Source organism: Rhinopithecus bieti, unplaced genomic scaffold (genome assembly GCF_001698545.2).
Source record: "Rhinopithecus bieti isolate Rb0 unplaced genomic scaffold, ASM169854v2 scaffold_21703, whole genome shotgun sequence".
Taxonomy (NCBI): Eukaryota; Metazoa; Chordata; class Mammalia; order Primates; family Cercopithecidae; genus Rhinopithecus; species Rhinopithecus bieti.
This window is the reverse complement of record NW_016812332.1, coordinates 8,381,336-8,404,024: the sequence shown is the minus strand read 5'-3', so window position 1 is coordinate 8,404,024 and position 22,689 is coordinate 8,381,336. Positions and strand designations below refer to the sequence as shown.

At 39.4% G+C, this 22,689-nt stretch overlaps 1 long non-coding RNA gene across 3 annotated transcripts in view; it reads right to left on the bottom strand.

The window, feature by feature from the left end:
- The window catches only part of LOC108544654 (uncharacterized), a 36,577-nt gene extending 14,250 nt beyond the window's left edge, over positions 1-22,327 (bottom strand). For 2 of the 3 annotated variants that reach the window (XR_001889915.1, XR_001889916.1), the window contains exons 1-3: positions 22,246-22,327; positions 16,172-16,324; positions 12,692-12,782 (exon numbers count right to left, since the gene is read on the bottom strand). This is a non-coding gene — a long non-coding RNA (uncharacterized LOC108544654). Of the gene's footprint in view, positions 1-12,691; positions 12,783-16,171; positions 16,325-22,136 lie in introns of all 3 variants that reach the window. The other variant, XR_001889917.1, reaches the window with a different exon arrangement.
- Positions 22,328-22,689: the final 362 nt, after the last annotated feature.

The following is a 22,689-nucleotide window of genomic DNA, read 5'->3' as shown; positions in this document are numbered from 1 at the left end:
TTACATGTTCATTACTATCTTGGCCTCCACTTCTCAGAGAAGCTGAACTAACACAAGAAGCAAATCATTTATATAATGTTATTTTAAAACTCCCAAGGTATATTAAGTGAAAAAAAATCAAGGCTTACAACAGTATGTAAAATGTGCTACCTGTTGTGTTAAAATGAAAGAAAAATAAGAATATGAATGTATGTTTGTTTTATATGCAAATATAATTTGGATTCATGTGTATAGGGATGAGTCACAACAGAAACTGGAAGGCAGGTGGAAGACAGGGAGATATATTTTAACTCTATATCTTTGTGTACATTTTTAATTTTAATGAAATGATATTACATATATAATTTTTTAATAAAAGATTCAATGTTTTAAGAAACAAATACAGACTTTCTGGGTTCTGGTTGCTTTGGAACTTATGACACATATTCTCAATAAGGCAATTTAAGAGTTAGAAAAGATTTTCTGTAAGTCATAATAAGACATCAATTATTCAGCTTGGTTACTTGCTACAACCCTAAAGCAGCGACACTCCTTATGAAGCTGTGAAAACTATTTAACACCCTTCTAACAGGATTCTACCACCACTCACGGCACACACAGCCACATCCACAGAGACTCCATTCAGAATTCGAAACTAACATCTGAATTGATTCCTGCCTAAATTTAAATTTAAATATATGGCTATACATCCCAATTCTAGTCTACAAATTCTAAAGATGACAGGTTTATATAGCACCGCAATGACTATTGCAACTTCTACTCTAGAAGGTGGTTGTTTAATAAGGCAAAATGCTGTTTCCCATGCTAAGCACATCATTTGGAGCTGTAAGATGAGCTTTCATCTACCCTAAACCAGCTTGCAAGATTATGATACTTATAAGAATGGAAGCCAAATTATTAATAACACTTTATTAATAGGCTCAATAAAGGCTTTATTGAAAAATAGAATGTATTTCAGAGGTAGACAGTTTGGAGAAAAAACAACATATGATTTTCTGTGCCATTTCACACTAGGATTGACAAAAAATTATTTGACCATGATTTGGGGAAAATATAACTTGCAGTATTGTCAAGCAGAAGTACTTCAAAATTTCAGAAATTTCAGAAATCCATCCATTATATTTGGGAGAACACTGAGATAGTTTTAAGAGCAATGGTGTGGGAAATTGAGCTCATACAATTTCCCTGTATTTTAAGCTTCCAAAAGTTATCTGTCATGTCTGTAAACATAAATTCTTATATTACAGAGTATATGTGTTCTGCAAGGAAAATGTTATCCTCCAGAGTCCATTCCCCTATTAACTCTCATGAGAACTTGAGAGATATCTCAGGGATAGCATTGGGAGTAAGGACTATTTTTTATTGAGCTCCATCATGTTCTAGATCTGTGTTAGGGAATTTAAATGTATCATCTCTAAATTTCATGACAACCCTATGAACTAGGTATTATTTTTCCTTTTTTACAGTTGAAGTCCTGACATTCATTAACACAGATGAGGCAGAGCGAGGGCTCAGACCCAAGGTGGTCTGCTGTGAAGCTGATGCCCTTTGCCCTCTGTGAATTGTCTCACAGCACAGACAAGGGGAAAGAATCTTTCGCTGCAGCCTTCGCAGAGCATATGACCTGCTAATCTCGATTTGTTACTTGCGTTTTATTCTCTAGGTACAGAATTCACTCATCTGTCCTAAAGTTGTCCAAATAATTGTATGTCCATACGCTCCAAGTATGGATGTGTGGCAGGCCTAGGAAGCCACACAGGAGAGCATTCCTCTTTCCATGCCATTCAGGTCATATTTTACAGCCAGACTGGGACCAGTGAAGGTGAGTCTCGCTCGTTGAGGGGAGACTCCACTTTGTAGGGAAGACAGCTGGCCCTGTGTTACTGTTCAATGCTGGACCTGTGGTACTTTAAGAGTAGAAGTTACCCTGCAGTGAGTTTTTCTCTGCCAATACCAGGAGACATGCCATAGCAAGGCTGTTCAGCACAGGTGAGCATCACCATGGTCCAGCTCTGGTTAATGTCCACCAGGCCTTCCAAAGAAAACTGAGTTCATATGAGCTTAATAGGAGCTCCAGAGAATTAAAAACTTAGGAATAAAATACCTTAGAATTCTGTGGTCAAGTCAGGACACTGGGTACCACTTTATATTATTTATTTTAATGTTTTATTAAACTATACAACACATTGCTATGTAGCAGTGAAAAACACAATACCATAATACAGAAGATTTATTCAATATGAAAAGTAAAAAACATTACTAACAATTTTTTGTATATCCTTCTATTTTGAAATGTGTAATCGTATATAAAGATATATCCTCTTTTGCCTCATGTGTGATTATATTATTCTCATTATTCTGCATCTTGCTTTTCATGAACTGTGTCTTTGAGATTTTGCTCTATGTATACATACAAGCAACAGAAATCTAGCTGACTGAGGCATAATGGCATTTATGTAAAGTATCTGGGGAGCTTTCTGAATGAGATGGCCTGCGAACAACAGCTGGAGACCTCACAACAGGAACTACTCCCAAACTTCCTTCTTGAGCTGCTCTGCTAAAGGCACCACCTCTGAGTATGGCCACTGCTGCTACTTCCTCAACTGACATGACAATCACTGACCCCAGATGCTGCTGCCAGAAACATTGCCCCTGCTACCCCTGAAGGAAGAGCAAGCTGCCACCTCTGTCACCACCCTGATGGGAATGGATTTTTGCAGCCCTTGATACTTTACATCACAAGCTTCCAATTTAAAGTTTGTGGCAGTTCATTCTGAATGGAAAAGTCTAAGATCTATGCCCGTGTCACAGTAAAGGGAAGCTTTAAAAGTGAGTTTCCAGAATTTTCTCCTTCTGTAGTAAATGTGGTCCTGACAACTAAGGCCAGAAATCTTCAAATATAGTCATAGGTCCAATGTTGTTCTTCCAAATAAAAAAGGACAACCATCAAGTAAAGAGATACCATTTTTTTAAATTGGTACATGTCATGTAGCTTTAATATGAAGTTAATCAATCCCTAATTATGAGTCTAAATAGCACTTCAATAGGCATCCTTGTAGATAATTTTGCAATTATCTCTGCAAAATAAATTCATGGAAGTTACATTCAATGACCATCAAAGAGCATGTGCATTCTAAGTTTGATAATTATTAATAATTGTTACTCCTATGACTTCTAAAATATTGTTCCAGGCTGGGCATGGTGGCTCACACCTATAATTCCAGCACTTTAAGAGACCAAGGCAGGCAAATCACCTGAGGTCAGGGGTTTGAGGCCAGCCTGGCCAACATGGCAAAACCCCATCTCTACTGAAAACACAAAAATTAGCAGGTGTGGTGGCGCATGCACCTGCAATCCCAGCTACTCAGGAGGCTGAGGCAGTAGAATTGCTTGAACCTGGGAGTCAGAGGTTATAGAACCTAGATCACACCACTGCACTCCAGCCTGGGTGACAGAGTGAGACTTCACCTCAAAAAGAATAAATAAAAAATAAAATATTGTTCCAACGCACACTCCCATGTAGCAGTGTGGAAGCGAACCTCACGCAGCATAAGCTGGTCAATAGTGAATTAAATGGGTTAATTTTTGCCAATCTGATCGAGAGAAAGTGGAAACTTGCTGATCAAAATTCAATTTCTTGAATTATAGAGTAGGATTGGCATCTATTATTCATATCTCCATTATTTTCTATTAACCACTTTGCTATACTTTAATATGAGACTCCATTGCCTATTCCTAAAGTAAACAGCTGACTTATTATGATGCAGGACAGGAAAGCCTCAAAATTGGGGCCTACCCCAGGAGGGTTCTTGGATTTACCCAGGAAAAAATTCAAGAGCAAGCTGTTGGTGTTAGGCAGCAAGATTTTATTCAACAGTACTGCTCCTTGCAGAGCAGGGCTAACTCACAGGCAGTGCGCCCAGAGTCAGCAACATATGGGTTCTTGGCAATCGCACTTATACTCTAGTAAACCTACTTTCAATTACATGCAAATTAAGGAACAGGTCAATGCAAATTGAGGGTTTGGTTATTTAGCACTTTCTTGGAAAGGGATGGTAACTTCTAGGTCGTTTTTATGGAAAGGGGTGGTAACTTCTGGGTCATTGCCATGGAAAGGAGTGGTAACTTCTGAGTAGTTGCTATGGCATTTATAAACTGTCATGGCACTGTTGGGAATGTCTTATGCTAATGAGCAGTGACGGCAGGTAGAGATCAACTTCATCACCATCTGCTGGTTCCTGTTGGTTTCTTCACTTTATCCTGTCTGGACCAGATCCTGTTTTGGTCAGCAGAGTCGTGACCAGAAAATAAGTCCTGGTCTCCTACCTCAGTTAGAGTTAATTTCTATCCTGAAACTGCAGTCCATCATTGGGAAGTTGCTAAGTTGCTACCTTCAAGTCCCACAAAAGGACACACACCTTTACTGGTGAAGGTCTTTCTCCCAGATAATTATTTTAAGTCAGTGTCACCAAGGACATATTGATTTAACATCAGGGACTACTTGTATATGTTAAAGGCCAGGTTAGTGGAGAACAGTTGGGGAAAGAAGGAACATGATCCTTCTTTTGCTGAGTCCAATATTTAATACTACAATGGCAGTAGTCCTGCCCAAAAGGAAGGGCCTCTTTCATAAAATCCCTTCATCAACCATTACAATTTCATTTCCTTCCAATTTTCTCTTGAAGTGGGGAGATTTGGAAACCCAAGTCATTCAATAGCAGTATCTACAATTTAGCATTTTTCATCATGTGTGTTGGCATCAACAAAACATGTAACGTGGGGCAAATGGAAAGAGATGACTTGGCTTGCTTAAAGTGGAATAGTGTTTGCAACACACATAAAAGCATCCAGATTGGATGAGCACAGATCATAGATGGGTGTGCTTCAAGTGTGCCCCGCCCCCCTCTGGCCAGCAACATGAACATCACCTGACAACTAGAGCCCACTCTAGACCTATGGAATTCAAACCAACTCAATAGTCCCATAGACAGTTTTTTGTTTTTGTTTTTCGGATAAGCATTGAAATTGATCCTTGTGGTCTTAAAGCTTGGAACTTACATTTGTTTATCTAAGTTTCTTTCTCAAGAAAGGTCTCTCAAGTTTCACAAAAAAAAAAGATCAAGGAACTGAATTTCACCAATCATGGCATCCAGACAATAAGATGCTAGACCCCTCATTCATCGTGATTGTTTCGTTGTTCCTCTCTAGTTCCTGTTTTCTTACCCATTGCTACATTCTTTCCCTCCTATATAAACCCGAGTTTTAGTTGGTTAGGGAGATGGATTTGAGACTGAGCTCCCATGCAGCACCCAATTAAAGCCTTCTTTCTTGGCAATATTGGTCATCTCAGTCATTGGCTTTCTGTGCAGTGAGCAGCTGGACCTAGAGGACCTAGACTTATCCCCTGATGTTTCTGCAACAGAATCAGAAACAGGGCAGGGTATGGGTCCTGACAATCTACTTCAAGGAGCCTTCCAGATAATTCTAATGCAGGTTACAGTTTGAGAACTGGGCAGTGTAAAGAAAGCTGTGGCGGTTCAGCTTTTATCCTTTATCTGGCAGTCCCTGTCGAATTTCTTCTCTCAAGAGAAGACATTAGAGGAGAATTTGCTGCCCCACAAAACAGTAACAGTTAATGCTAGATCCCTTGGATAACCTGTCCTATTCAGGAGTCATGGAAAACTGCTAAAGCAAATATCTAGAGCAAATTTTACTTCCAGCCAAGCTTTTGAAATTTTTGCTGTGATTTTAACTCTGTCATATCTAATGTAAGAAAGGAGCATTGCAGGCTTCTATGCTTACACATAACAGACACAACTGTGTCCATCAGTAAAATCACCACCTACAGAGCATAGCTGGCCAAGGGAAGTGAAGGATCTGCCTCCATTAAGTTTGCTCACTGTGTTGCCACTATATTTCTGGACTCCCTCTTATCACAGTGTGACATCCATTTGCACACCACATTTTTCCAGTGACTGAAAAGTGATCACTGCAGCTTGGCATCCTGCACTGCAATACAATCATTTATTTCTCACAGCACTTTATCCTGGACATTCGCATTGAGCATAAAGCCTTTGAAGTCTATGGTGCATATAATTCATCCGACAGTGGATTGGATTGGAGTCCATCTAAATAAAGCCCAAGCCTGAGTAGGCATCAAAATTTCTCTTCCATAATTGGCAAGTGCTATTATGCTACTGGGCTATTAAAAAAAAAAAAAAAAAGGCATTTACTTGGCCACATGTTTTATTGACTTTTGCTGTAATAAATATTTCTTTACTTTTGAAGAATTTTTTTAATGTCTCAAAATTTCCATCTGCCCTAACAAGCTCTCAAACTTCGCCTCAGTTTGTATTTAGCAATATGCCCACTAAGAAAACAAGGAAATGTTTGTAAGAATTTCCTCAGGCTTTTTGACCTATGAGGATTGCTTTGGTTTCCCCTGAGCTTTTCTGCCTAATTTGTGTAAATCCTTTTTAAATTGGGGTTCATTTACTTAATGTTAGATGTTTGCAATGACTTCCTAAAGCTAATTTCAAAAGATGAGCGGTTCCAGGAGACAGCTGCTTCTCCAAATGGACTTATGAGAAAGAGAGGGTAAGGAGAGAAATTTTGGAAACACAGAGACCAAGGACTTGAATTTATTACAGCCCTAACGTGGCAAGCACTGAAATAGTTACAATAACAACCCTTAGCTTTCAACTTCTTCCCCTTTATAGACCCTAAGATAAGATTTGAAATGTTCTGCCTATGTCACTATTTTTAACTTCGTGTTACAATATAAGTAAATCTGGCCTAAGAAACACCTGGGGTAATTCAATAATAAAGCAGGACACAGAAGATGCTAACAGTTGGCACTAGGGCATAAAAAACACAGAGAATATAAAATGTAATAGCAATTGCAAAATGTAATACAATTGCATGAAAATGCAATTAAATCAGGTTGGATAAATAGCTTCCAGGATATAATAGCAAGAAGAGAGAGTTCATTTCAATGAAGTGAAAATGGCAAAAAACTGAATAAATAATTTAAAGCTGGAAATGAAAAAAGTTCCACGTGGAGTTTAGAAGACAATTGAGCTCATCTGACCTTGTGCAAGTCGGTTAACCTCCTGGAGCCTCACTTTCCTTATTAGGAGAAGGAAGAAACAGGAAGGAGCATTAGATTACTAATCTCAAAAGTCTATTCAAGTTCTCTCCCTCTCCCCTCTGTTCCTCCTATCCCCTTCCCCAGCCACCTACCCCAGACTCCCAAGTGAGTGGTAATATAGGGCATCAGTACAACATTAGTGGCTCTGCAACAGAAAATGCGTATATGCAAACTGTAAATTTGGGTTTCATGCAAAGCAATTATTTTGATATGCTCAGATTATTTGTCATTCTTTATAAAAACAAAAGATAAGAATAAATGCCTGCAATGGTTGAATTTCCCCATTTTCATCTTTTTCTGGCTACAGTTTTCCCTTATCTGGGGTTACAAAAAGGCATACTGATAAAACAGTCCATGTGGATAATGCCATGCTGAGGTTCCAGGCTCAATCATTCTCTCCACTTTTCTTCCCATCTGATGTTTTTCTTTCACCTGATCCTCCAGGGTAGAGAAGTTAGCTGGGTGCTAATCAGTAGGTAGGGAAAGGAGAAGCATGTGTTATTGCAAACTGGATGGATCATGGATCATGGGTCAATCAAGCAAGGACTCTAGTGAGAGCTGTTAAAGAGTTAAGTCATTTAACCATGAAGACATATAGAAAGAAAGCAATGCCTTCATGCAACATGTAGATATCAGTCAATTGCAGAGACCAAAGGGGAATGTTTTGTTTATCATGCTTATTTATAAATCCCTGAGATCTTGAGAAAATCAAAGAGTTATTTCTAATTTCCATGTTTCACTTTGGGTTTCTTGGCCTGCAGTATAATATAAACAGTTAGTAAACTCTGTGTTCTTCATTGTCAGCTGAGGATGCATATCCCACCCTTCTCCACTCCAAGTCATTTATCAGCAAACGTGAATGTTAAAAAGGATCATTGGGCTGGGTGTAGTGGTTCATGTCTGTAATTCCAGCTCTTCAGGAGGCCGAGGCGGGCAGATTACTTGAGCTCAGGAGTTCAAGACCAGCCTGGCCAACATGGCGAAACCCTGTCTCTACCAAAAATACAAAAATTAGCATTGTGTTGGCGCATGTCTGTAACCCCACCTACTCAGGTGGGTGAGGCATGAGAACCATTTCAGCCCAGGAAGTAGAGGTGGCAGTGAGCTATCACACCACTGCACTCCAGTGTGACTTTGTCCAAAAAAAAAAAAAAAAAACTATCTTTGTAAATGAAACGTTACTGACCATGACCAGTAGTTTAATGATCAAATTTATGATTGGAAATGAATCTATTTGTTAGTTATATGATGATTATAATGGTGGACTGTTTAACAGCATTAATAATTTCTCCTTAGTAGGAGAAAAATAGATGATGTACTGGTAATTTAAGTTACTATAACACAACAGCAAAGAGATTAGATGTTGCACTCTGTAGTCAGACTACCCGGGATCCACTGCTTCCTGGATATATGACCTTAGGCAAGGTATGTCTCTGGGTATTAGTGTCCTCAAATGTAAATACTGAGATAGAAATGTCAATAGCAACAACTATCTCATAGGTTTACCCTGGATTAAATGAGCTACCATAGGTCAAGTATTGGAAACAGTCCTGGAACACAGTAAGTACTGTATGTGAGCAATTACTGTGAGAAAGAGGCTTTAGGAGGAACCACTAACAGCAATAACAATGGTCTTTATCATAATTTCAAGGCACAAATAGCCTTGAATTATGTGCAAAAGTCAGAATTGCAGAGTATCTATGTCTAGTATTCTGTTTCCCTAGAAAAATATTCCCCACCCCAGTTAGATTATTTGAAAAGGAATTGGAAAGGGATCCCTATGAGTGTATGCTATGTGCTGTAGTTGGTGTTCTGTTTGTGGGAGCAAGATAGGGAAGTTATTGCATACTTTCAACAGAGGAAACTTGGGCTTGTCTAATTATTTCAGGATAACTTTTTTTTAAAAGTCAGATTATCAAAAACAATGAGTTAATCTTACAGGAATACATGGCAAAATGTAGCTCAGGAAGTAGTCTAGCTTTAGACTACAAACCAGAGTGAATAAACAGTAGAATTCTTACTCAGAATGGAACAGCAGTCTGTAAGTCTTTTTTTTTTTTTTTCTCATGACTCAGCTCCTCTGACTCCAGCGTCTCTCTCTTTCTACTTTTTCCAACTACCATTTGGTAACCTTAAGTATTTCTTGTACTCAAACTCTTCCAAAAGGATCTAGCTGGTTCAGTCAGGTTTTGTTTTTATTTGTTGCTTTGTTTTTGCAGGAATTAATGGAGCCACTGAGCAAAATTCCCCAAGCCAATGTCTTCATAAATTCCCATCTAATCCATTCATAGTCTTCAACTGAAGAAGCAACCATGGTCTATGCAGTTGTGCTCAGTGTGTAAGTGTCTTGCAGAATAAAGCATGGTAAGCCATACCCAATAAATGGCTTCTTGGTTGCATTGTTTAGAAACAATGAATTTAAATCAAGTCGTCCCATCAAATAACCATTTGGACTCACAGCAATTCAGTTAACCTTTGGGGGCTTTAATTTCCTCACATATGATGTCAGGAAAGTGACCTGAATAACATCTAATATTCTTTATAACTCTAAAATGTTATGATCCATTTGTTCCCTTAAATTACCTTTCACTAAATGGTTAATGGCTTTGAAAATAAACATTCTTTAGCTTGTGTACTTTTAACATTTTCTATCTTCAAAAATTTATATTTCCTTTATATTTAGCATATATAAAAGCAAATATTGTAGTATGAGTTTGCTCAGTATACCCAATAAAGTAAAAACCAGAGTCAATCTCAAATCTTATCAGGTTAATATCCAATTGGGTTGCTACTGTCACTGTCCCAATCTTACTAATATTTCCTTTTCTGTTATTATCAGGAGGAAAGGGTAGATATTCCAGAAATGGAATCCCCTCCATTTTTCCATTAAGGATTTCCCTAAGAACCTCTTTCATGTCAAGTATTCTCAGGGTTCCGTGAAAACAAAAGTGCTTCCTCTGCTCAAATAAAAGGATTTGACTGAAGTTGACAGGAAAGAGTGCAAGGATCAATGAGAAATGTTTACCATAATAACACTATAAAGGAGTTGTGACATTTCAACTGTATAACTGCCAATGTAACTTTGGGTCATTTAAAATACATTAGTGAGAACAGGCTAGGTCATGCTACGTTAACAAGCAACACTATGATCAACAACAAAGGTTGATTTCTTGCTCAAGCTACATACCTATCATAGATCAACAAGGAGGCTTTGCATATCATTGTCATTCAGACACCCAGGCTAACAGAGTAGCTCCCACTGCAAACATCACTGTGTATATGCCAAAGAACACAGCAAGACTTGGAAGTCTTGGACAATCAATTAAATGCTCAGTCCTAAGTTGACACACATCATTTTCCTTTACAATGCATTGTCCAGAACCAGTCCCATCGTCCCTACATCCACAAGGGAGCCAGGAGGTAAAATAAACTCAGTATTTCGGAGGTAGAGAGCTGGAAATAATCAGAAAGCAGTACTGATGAGTACTCTAGAATATTATCTTAATGATAATATTTAGATACTACTTTCCTGGAGGTATCTAAAATTTAGGGTCACTGGAAGTCCTATCCTTATGCCTTAGGAGATGTTCTTTGTATTAAATAAACCAATGCTGAAGAGACCAAGGTCTTGGGCTCTATCACTTTAAAAATCATTTGCATTTATCTTCATACTATCATGGCCATGGCTAGAAGCCCTCTTTAACTCTAAACAATCCAGACAACCTGTATAAGACAGACTGAAGCCAGATGGTGATAGATTGGCTTCAACAAGTATCACAAATAGAAACATAGCACCAACACTTGATCCACAACTACAGAAGTATTATCCAGTTTGCATTCTTCATATAATGCACAGCACATTTGAATCATCTCACTTTTGGAATAAATCCATGCAAAAATGCATTAGGAATAAAAGGTGCTACCTTAATAGGCATCATTACTTTGATATTCCACACATATTATAAACAAACATTTATATTTTTCAAATTGGAAAAGAAATAAGATATGCAACCACATTTTCTGAGCTATCATCAATTATAAGAAAATACTGAAATATTGTTCACCTTCTGTGCTTAACCCACAACTCACAAGCACCCAAATATTTGCTGTTTCATTCAGGGTTGAAAGAGTAGAAAGTGAAGGACACTCATTTTACTGGAGTGAGCAAGTATAGACAACCCTACCTCTTAAGGCTGAGGAAGCTGAGGGGCCAAAGAAAGAGGCTGACAAATCCGGTTTTCTGAGAAAGAAAATATTTACTAGGAACCTGTGAACTGAAGCAATATCTCAAGTGGCTGAGGGAGGGTGGATCCCTGCACCCACTCTCCAGAAAATATTCTTTATATAGCAAGCTTTTAGGGTAATGACATGTGCAGCTGATTATGTCTCAAACTATTTTGCAGAAACATGATCACTGGGGAGGATAAAGATAAACATCTTTATGAGGGGGTATCTGTGTTAAAGGTATTGTTTCTTTATGAGGGGTTATCTGTGCTATAGGTATTATTTAAAGACCCTGCTGTAGAACACCTATCCAGGAGTCAAACATTAGTCATCATGGTGATTTTGTTTCAAGAAGGCATTACTCTTGCCATGTAACATGCTGTTTCCCTATGCCCAAGAAAGATATTCAATTAACATGATCAATATAGACATTCATATCAGGTATTTCAAATTTTTTAAATCTACATTGTGATCTCAATTATCTGATTGATTTTCCTAATTAATTGCACCTATAGATTAATTGTTCATCTTTTTTTTTTTTTCATTTATTATGGTCTTAATGAAATGTGAGTCTAGTTAAAGTGCAAATTTCTTTTCTTTGTAAGGAAATGTCCAGGCTAGATGGGAAGCACATTTGTAGCTGACTTCAATGCCCTGTCTTTAGAATTCCCTATACTTTATCTGGAATGTCCTCCTTTCCTTGAATTCTAGTGGGCATTCCAACTGGCTACAGGGAGAGGTGGTCTCTGATAGAGAGTATTGAGCTCTTACTTTCTCTTGTCATCTTCAACTCCAACTTCAACTTCAACTCTTGTCAACCTCAACTCTTGTCAACTCCAATATGCAGTTGGAGACAGAAACTAAAGGTCTCTTCCAAGGTTGAAAGCAACCTTGCTCTTTGCTCCAAAAAGGGATACTACTTCTATTTTCCAATGACTTTCACTATACAAACATCCTTGGAAATATAGTTCAGAAAAAGGCAGTCTGTAAGTCTGCTCACAAGTCATACAGACAACTGAGAGATTTATGGATAATTATCTCTCAATACTATTTCTTAGAAGAATTTTGATCTAAATATCCTTGGAGAAAGACCACATCAACTTATCTGCATCAAGTTACTGTTGTCCAATTTTAAAAGGACACTTACATTTTATTCTTTTTCTAAATCCTCTCTGTCTTAGGAAAATCTAGATTATGCTACAATAACAAACAACCTCTAAAATCTCAGAAGTTTAATGAAAAACATTTTAGTTTTACTGACATCATTCTATACAAGGCTCTTTTATACTGTTGCTCAAAAAATAGATAGAATTTTACCTTCTTATAGATGCACCATGTACAGCACTGTCTCCTCAATGGCCCTGGCATCAGAAGAAAGACTCATACATGGACTTTTCACTGCCTTATCCTGAAAATGACATAGGTCATATTTTATTTGCCAGTGCCGGTTACCTGGCCAGATCTAATGTAAAAGTGATGGGAATGTAGGAAGACTAATGGAATACCAAGTGAGCATTCCTCTCTCAGCCACACTTCATTTGGACTTCCAACCATTCTTCCGTTTTGTGTTTTTAGGAACAATGTTAATCCACTTCTTGACTTAGATTACTAGATCTGTTTTGTCTAGATTCACAGGAATCTTTCTGATGATATATTCACTCAGTCCTCTAGAACATGAAATCAGAAACCTATCCCCTAGCCGTTATAACATTAAGTGGCCTTGTCATTCTTTGCACAGGCAAAACATACTTTCCACCAAGGTGAAAGAAAGGTTGCCCACTCAGAATCTAAGTTTCTTATTGGTTTAATTGATTGTGGCTGTTATTGGGCTTCAGAAATAGATTACAAAAGAAAAATACCAGGACTCTGGGAGTCCTTAGAGTGATGGAGGGAGAGGACACAGGTAAGCCAAAAACTGTAAAATAACAATGTATGGTATTTGCTGTGATTTAGGTATGCATGGGGTATTTGGAAAGCTCAGAGGAAGAGGCATTTAATCTAGGTGAGGCATTTAATCCGAGAAAACTTTCTGATTTTTTAGGGAATACCTGAATTGACATTTGAAGCACACGTAATAGCTAAACTTATTTTTTTAAGTGAAAGTGGCTGGAAAATCATTCTAGAAATAAATAACAATTTACCCAAGGACAGAAACATGAAACAGCATGGCTCTGTTTTTAAAACAATGTGAACTCTTAAAGGATTTTAAGTACAATGAGAGTTTTGTACTATAAAGATCATTCTGACAGCAAATTAAGGGATTGGAAGGAGGTGAGACTGAGCCTGTAGCAGTGTCAGGAGGCTTTCACAATATCCCAGACAACAGTGCAAGTATAGATAGAAAGGAGGAAATTGATGTATACGATGGTAAGTAGATAGACTATCAGAATGTGATAATTAAGTGGACATTGGGAATGAGAAAGAGAGAAGGCTCAAGTGTAACTCCAAAACTTCAGAGTTATATGGAAAAATATAAATTTTAGGATGAAAATAAAGTTTATCCTTTGATTGGCAGCTGTAGAACATAATGGTATACATTCTGATCTGGAGTGATTGGCAGCTGTAGAACATAATGGTATACATTCTGATCTGGAGTTCAGTGGAAGTCATGGATGCAGACAGTGGAAATTACCCTGGGAAAGGGAAATGAAAGGAGGAGAAAGGGCTGAGGTCAGCAACATGACAACATCCTGAGAACAGCCACAACATACGTGTGCCTCTGTTAATAGGATATGCAAGCTTTGTGTCCACCTATGAGTTGAACAATGTGAGCTTTAAAGACAAACCAAAATCACCAGAACAATTTCAAAATGCTTTGCCTCACCAACTTTCACCTTCTAAGCACATTCAACATGAATTCAGTGATGAAGAAAATCACATATTTAAAGTAAGTGGCAAATTGAAAGCATATGTTAGTCACCAGCAAACACTAAATATGTTTTATACTTCCAAATCTCTTGTCTTTACTGGTGCACTGCTGGAATAATCATGATAAACCTCACAAAACTCCCAGGAGGTAGGAAATGAACGTGGCAGTACTCAGTGGCATCCTTGTAAATAAGAACAGATGCTCATCCATCCACAAAACCATTTTGTGCCAGACTGCCTTAGGTCACAGGGTGGTTGAACAGAGGAAATTCCAGTCTTCTACCTGTCCCAGCTCAATGAGATTGGCATTAGATGTAACTGCTGTTGAACCAACTGGAGTCAGGATATCTTTCACATAGAACAACACTTTGGGATATTAGAATCTTGCCAAGGAGCTCAAAGCACATCTGAGTCATTGATTCACTAACTCCCAGGCAGTCCTTGCGGAATAGAAAATGGCTTTGCATACAATTTTAGAAGAGCTGAATCCTTAAAGTCAGCAAATTAGTGGCCAAGCCCGGATCCCAGTAAAGTCCTTTTTTTACTAAATGCAAACACTTGGCACTATCACCTAAGTGCATAAGGAGGTCTTGGAGGATGCATCCCTTGGAAACTCCCTCAGTGAGCTCAGTTATATCTCCAGTTTGCTTGGTACAGAGCCATTTTGACTCACCACCTAAAAGCTGTAGGGAGGAGAGGTGGCCCAGTCTCCACTCTATTCCTCTTTCTTGTCATCCTCTCAAGAACTGCTGCTACTCCTTTCAGCCTGGTTCCAAGCCAGAGACCCTGCTGTTTTTATTGGAGGCAGAAAATGAGTAAGGAAGAGTGATAATTGCCTTCAACAAGTACCCTGGGACATTCACTTGTTGCTTTGGCATGGTACCTCATGATATTTTGAGCTTCTACTTCATTAAAACGAGAATTTTGATTACACTGCTCTGCCTCCTAGGCATATTATGTGCTTCTTTAAAGACTAATCTAAAGGCATTTGGGCTCAATGACTTCATATAGTTTACAAGTTTTGATAGAACAGAACGTTCTCAAAAATATGTCTTTCAAAAAAATCACTTCTTTAAAAACAGGGGGGTGGAAATCACAGCAGACATTATCTGTTTCTACTCAGGGCTGAATTGTTCTTCTGAGAGTCTCTTCCATTGTGCTTTTAAATATTGTATTATGCGACATCAAATCCTGTTTTAATGCAACATATTGATTCTCTTATAGGCTAGGGTATTATCGTCTTAAACAGATTCAAAGTAAATGATTAAACATAGCTTATGCCGTTGCAGTCGCCAGCAATTTAACATTCTCTTCTGATTGGCATGTTTAGTGGCTGGCTGCTCAAGTGGTGAAGGATAGCACATTTTACACTGGTGGTTGTGAAATGAAAGTCAAAGACAACGTAAAGCCTCTCATTGCCCCCTTTCCATAAAATAACTAACACATATTAACTTTAAAAATACAGTAGGCTTAGTTCCTTTAGGATAGGAGGCTTATTTCTCCACCATTGGTATAGCTAGAAAAGAAAAGAGGAGAAGGTAAAAACACTCTGCTTTATTCACTGAATTTCTGAACAATGGCTAGGGCTAAGCTGGTGTCCGGCAACCTGAAATATGTCTGTGCTCAGTCAAAGCATACCTTTTCTGTTGTTTTAGAAAGCACAGCTCTGTGGGAAAGCATTTTGGTAACAATTGAATTTCCTTACCAGTATCATCAACATGTAAAATGGAGCCAGCGTTTGTATCATAGAAAACTGCTAAATAGAGAAGATCTGGGAGGGAAGAAGAGATCAAAGTTCTGTTCACTTGTTTATAAGGAAAGTGTGACCTAAACCAGCCCTTATGTGAATGACACTGTCACCTGTCCTACAGAGGATACAAAATCCAAAATGAGCTCCCTAAGGTACTGGGAGGATTGGAGACTACTTACCCATGATAGATCCTTGGGAGCCAGCTGTGCAATGGGGCTGAGTTTCAGCTCTCTTCATGCTGGTCACTCCTGGGACATGAATGTCTCTCAGATTTCCAAGGAGGTGCAATAGTGGAGGGAGGAGTAGGATCAAGGGCATACAGGTTTTAAAACCTGAAAGGCAGAAGGCATCACTACATAAAAGGCAAAAAGCATGTTGAAAAGAGACTTTTTACTCAAGGTGGAATGATGCATCTTTTTGACCCTTTCAGAATTATCCTAAAGTGGGTATCCTAAGAGGGGCTGCTCCCGAAGGGTGCACTGTGTCCCTTCCATTAATGACTCTTGCTATATCCTCTGATTTATTTCTCAGTTTACACTTGAAAACATAAGGTTTTGATTAGTTGTGACTTGGCCACAGTCACTCAGTTTGTCCTTGTTAGTGCTAAGGTCAGACTCCAAGCTGACCTTCCAGTGAGCTTCCCATTGCACTGGCATTTCCATTTCAGCCCTTTACTCTTTGACTGAAAGCTGTCTCCTTTTGTCAAAATATACAGCCCATTTTAGATATTTCAAAACAAACACGATCACAAAGTCAGCCTCAGTGGTGAAGTGAAAGAGATAATAAATGGCTTCAAAAGGGTCATTTCCAAATTAGTAGGAGATTTAAGAATTGGGGGAATGGAAGGAAGCAGCCAACCTTTTCTAAGAAAAGAGATATGCCCTTTCATGGACAGAGTGAGGTGGGATGGAGCAGTTGTCCATCCTTGAGAGTGGAATATCCCCCTAGGTGGTCAGAGGTGGGGTTTGTGACAGAGCAAGGAGAACAGTCAGGAAGAAGCTGACAAGTGTCAGCCCGGCACAATTGATTTTCTGATGAAATGAGGCTTTCCTACTGTAAGATTTTTTTTTTTTTTTTCAGTGGGCTTTTTTTTTTTTTTTTTTTTTTTTCAAGACGTAGTCTCGTTCTGTCGCCCAGGCTGGACTGCAGTGGCCGGATCTCGGCTCACTGTAAGCTTCGCCTCCCGGGTTCACGCCATTCTCCTGCCTCAGCCTCCCGAGTAGCTGGGACTACAGGCACCCGCCACCTCGCCCAGCTAGTTTTTTGTATTTTTTAGTAGAGACGGGTTTCACCGTGTTAGCCAGGATGGTCTCGATCTCCTGACCTCGTGATCCACCCATCTCGGCCTCCCAAAGTGCTGGGATTACAGGCTTGAGCCACCGCACCCGGCCTCAGTGGGCTTTTGAGATGAGAGCTCTAAGGAAGAAAGAGGAAGTGATATCCTGGAATAAGCATTCTGGAGAAGAATGGTTAGGTTTAGACAAAGGCTATCTGCTTTTAAAAAAATAGATTGTATTATTATTCAGGGACAGTGAGGCCAAAAGGTCAGAAGACTACTGCCATTGAAAAGATTATTACTCCAAGTTCCTGTCGGGGGTGGGGCAAATCATGCCACCCAGGGTCACACTGGGAAGCACCAGGGTCAGTCAGGAGGCAAAGGAAATGAGGGCCAAGTATGGGCACAAGCCTCGACTGTGGTTTCCCTAGGAAGGAATGGGCTGAGCAGGGTAAGCTGGTGTAGGATTGCGTAGCCTGAATAATTTGCGTGGGCTCTGGAGTATAGGGACTTCTCCAGTGTTCTTGTTGGCTCTGGGATGATTAGAGGAGGGGAGTAGTGGCCAAGAGTATAAAAGCCTGATAGAGTAGGCGGTGGGTTGCTGGGTCCTAGATTGGTTAGTTTGCGCATGAAAGGTCGCAAAGGAGTGAGTTTTTTTGTTATCTCTGGAAATTGACTTGTCTTAGGAGGGTCAGTCTCTCCAGGTTCGGCAAGGTTCCAGGAGTCAAAGCCTCAGAAATACAGAAAATAAAAGTGTGATTAATACACCATCTAAGGGTAATGTCCCCAAATTAGAGAAGGAAAGAGACTCCTTCCCTGATATGATATTGGTATCATACCAGTAAGTGGTATCCTTGTGAAAAGAAAGTGCTTAATCTAATTGGATATGTTTTGAGAGGTGATAGTATCCAGGAGAGTGAGGGCAATCCTAGGAGTGAAGAGGTTGCCCTGGGTAGGGTAGGAGTAGTCATCTGCAAGAGAATGTGCCACAAAGAAGTGGCATGGATACTCTGCTGAGGGCTCCAAGTGCAGAGGGAAATTGACCCAAAATAGGAAATGATAAATGGCATGACGGATGAAATCATAGCTCTTTCAAATGGAAAGTAACCACCTCCTACAAATAATAATCTTGAATCTGTGGCCTAAAACAACGGGAGCATCACCATTGCTTTTTTTTGTCTGGTGTTACAACCAGAAAAGCAGTGGTTTCAATTGGTTGGGAAATGCAGCATCTACACAGAGCAACACAGTAGGCCTGTTTATCTTCCAGCTTGTACTGTTGGGTTTACAGCAATATTTCCTGCATCTTAGTCAAAGAATTTTACTTGTCCAGTGTTGAGCTGTTAGAGGAAAATTGACTTGTCTATTTATTTTTAGCAAAATTAGAAAAACAAGCTGGGGAGAGGGGCTGTTCATTCTCTCAACCCCACCTTTCTCGATACATTTCTCAAATTGCACACCCCCTGGGAGGGTTTATGACAACAGAATCCCCCCAGATTTAAATCTAGACCTGAACACTTGAAACCAGGCATGTGGTATTGGAGAAGTGGCTTTCAACCACCTTGTGAATGAGAAGTGGCAGCCAGCAAAACGCAACCATGAATCTACTCACAAATCATGAAAGCTGTTAACTTCCTCGTTTATTATGTTAGAGGCTTAGGGGAAAATAAAAACTGCAGGGTGATTTGCAGTCAAATTTCTACTGCACCACTGGAAGTTACAATGGTGGAAGGTGGGGGTAATTTTCAGCTCTGATGTTCTGATAGAGCTGAGTGAAGGGAGTGGCAAGCTGAAGGACTTTGAGTCCTGGGCCATTCAACCCAGTTTTCATAACTGAACAACCCACTCCCCCATTAGAAAAGTCCTCTCCTTAACTGGGCTATAGCTACATTCTACAGATAATGCAGCCACTGGATACTAAAAGCCACTAGGTGGCATTTGTGATTTATTACTTTGGAAGCTGAGATTTTTCTCCACTGATCCTTTGCTTAGACTGAACAAGACATTTAACATTCCTAAGCATTTCATTCAAGAAATGCATAGTTGGTTCTCTTTATCAAGCTCAAAAGGGATGGGGGAGGCGCAGTGACTGGCTTGAGAAGTCGAATTTCAAATCATCTACATTCTTCTGCAGGTCCTCTGTGACCCCACACCATCAGCTTACACAAGTAATTACTTGTCTACAATTAAGCTGTAAATAATGCAATCACTCCATTCTTGTCCCATCACTCCAGTCCCAACCACAACAAATAGTGCTAATCACATACTTATTCAAGTGTGTAATTATTCACAGTTAAACTTCTGTCACTTTCACCCTGTTTGGAAACAGCAGAACACAACCTGTAATTAGCAAATGTGGCTCCAGGCACTTTTGCTTGGGAGTACGCCAGGGATTCAGCACCTAGGCACTCCTTTGATCTGGAAGCTGGCAAGGCGCCTCACCCTGAGGCCAGAGTGCTATCAGCACTCTGCAAGTCACTGAGATCAATGAATATGTCAAAGGCATCTATCCCAAATCACATATTACTTCCCTTTCTCACTGTGGTTTCTGCCTTTAGTATATATTTCATAGACTTTCCTTTTTCTTTTTGAACCCTTTGACTTCAGTTTAAAGGGTTACCAAAAAGGTCTCCAAGCCCCTGTGTTTTCAACTCCGGTTAAAATGAAAGTCCCAGAAGTCCTGATTGATGGTCCTTGTTCTTTCTTAACTCTGCAGTTTTCTTGAACACAGCACAATGGAGGAGGAATGGCCTTTGCCACCTCACCTGGACCACAAGTTAGAAGGAAACCAAAGACTTTAGTCCAACCCTGTGTGAACCACTTCCCCTCAATCCCTAGCTAAACCACCCTGCATGAGTACTCTAGTTGCAAAGGCGACCAGGTAAACTTCTGATGTTTTGTAGTACATCCATTATATTTCATCAGAGCAACAACTCAGCAGCACAGATCCTTCCCGGGGAGAGGTAATCGTGTCTTCTTAGGTGGAAAGCAGGATTCAGTAGCCAGCTTCTTTCCACACAGGGAGGCCATAGGCCTTGAGCTATGAGGTAGTTCTTTTCATGAAAATATATTGGGCCCACAGAAAAGAATAGTGAGGCATAAAGGCCCAGTATGTACAACCATGAATTAGATTTTTATTTGCATGTCTTATTAAGAATTATAATTTCTTGTTTGAGGAAAGATTATTCTATCTTCTTTAAGACCTTCGATGGCAATTACCTAATGAAAATAAGTTCGCATATCTAGCTAGTTTAATGTCTTCCTTTTCTGATATATCCAATTAAGACAGAGCTTTTTCACTTCAACCAAATGTGAATACGCCTCACAGTAGAAGGGTAAACAGAACTGTAGTACAGTTCTTTGTATAGAAACATGAGTTAGCTTTTGGTTCGAAAAATAACAAAACCAGTTTTTGAAATAATATTTAGAGGTCTTGAAGAGAAGAACAGCTATGCAAGCTTCTCCATCAAAGAAGATCGTCCTCAGAACAGAAATCTTCCCAGGGTAGAAGGTGAAGTATGAGCAGTGTAGGGATGTGCCTGGCCAACTAACTTAACCAAATGAGCCAAATTAGCCCTGGCAAACAGTGCAGTGACAGATGTGTGAGCCAGATTGCCAAGATGTTTTTATTTTATAATTTTTTAAAGATGAAATACTATGACTGCTTCTATGTGAGCAAAGTGGAACAGTGCTGAGTAGTATCTGGTGATTTTGATTAATACAGACTGACAAGCAATCTGGAGGATTAGTTAAAAAAACAAACCAAAACAGACTTCTATTTTCTCCAACAGCAATGATCTTCAACACAGCTTCACTGATAATAATACTGATGATTTTTAATTTTTTTAATTGACAGATAAAACTGTGTGTATTTACCATGAACAATATGATGTTCTGATTTTTAAATCTCCACTTAATTTAGCTCATTTGAACAAGCAGGACTCTATTTTTTTAAACTAATTTTTGAAAGATCTTAATATGCAGTCCACTAGCATAATAAGATGGCAAAAACCACCTGCACTCCTGGCCTGGAAGATGGGTGAAAAGATGCTTCACCTGCACTGCCCTGTCTGCCTTCCCAAGACTGAAAAACTTTTAAAAAACTCATTTCCTTCCTGACTTCAGGGCACAATATGACATTTAGTCAGAAACTGCATGTAGATCTGTATCTATATATAATCTATTTTTCTATATTTATATCTATATCTGTCTACCTATTTACCTACCTGTATATCATTGGACAACTAGAACACAAAAGTCATATTCAGCCAAAATATAACACGTTAATCAATCCACTTCCTGTCATGCCCACTCTCACCACCTTGGCCAGGGCTACTGTCATTCATCATCTGGCATCTGGTCTTTCTAACTCTCCCTCCCCCCATTGGACACTCGCGTTCCTTTTTTTTTTTTTTTTTTTTTGACAGAGTTTTGCTCTTGTTGTCCAGGCTGGAGTGCAATGGCACGAACCTCAGCTCACTGCAACCTTGAAACTTCTGCCTCCCAGGTTCAAGCGATTCTCCCTTCTTAGCCTCCCAAGTAGCTGGCATTACAGGCATGCACCACCACGCCTGGCTAATTTTTTGTATTTTTAGAAGAGACAGGATTTCACCACTTTGGCCAGGCTGGTCTCGAACTCCTGACCTCAGGTGATCCACCTGCCTCGGCCTCCCAAAGTGCTGAGATAACAGGCATCAGCCACTGCATCCAACTTCACATTCCTTTTAGGGCATTCTCCTCACAGCAGGGACACTGATTTTAAAATATAAATCTGATCATGTCACACTTTGGTTTAAACGTCTCCAGTGCTTTCCTTTGCACTTAGAATACACCTTGTCATGACTTTCAAGGTCCACCTGATCCTGTACCTGCCAGTTCAGTTCCCCATCTTCATTTTGTAATCCACTCCCAGGCCAGCCTCACTAGTCTTTCAGTTGTTGAGGTATGCCCAGAATTGTATACACTTTGTGTGTTCACCTTGAGTTGCTCTTCTCCAAGCTCTACCAACAGCTTCAGCTTACATGTCTGGCCCTTTATGACTGTCCTGCGTAGAGTAGGTGGTCCGTTCTACACCTTCAGTCTCAGCCCTGTGACTGATTCTTTTATGACACAAATCACCATTGGTAACCAGTCTATTTGCTCATTATATATTGGTACCTACTAGAATGTAAGCTCTTTCAGGCAAAGTAATGATCTTATTCACTACTGGATCTCCAGTGCCCATTCCAATACCCACTCTATAGCAGATGCCCCTAAAATTATTTGTTAAACAAATGAATAAATAGAATATAATCAATCAGAAGACTAAAGAATGCAATGTGGAAACTGCCTTGTGAGAGTTCTTTGAGTAATTGCAAGTAAATAAAGGCAACGAGCAACACTTTTCCCCTACCTTTTATTTTGAAAAACTTCAAACATACT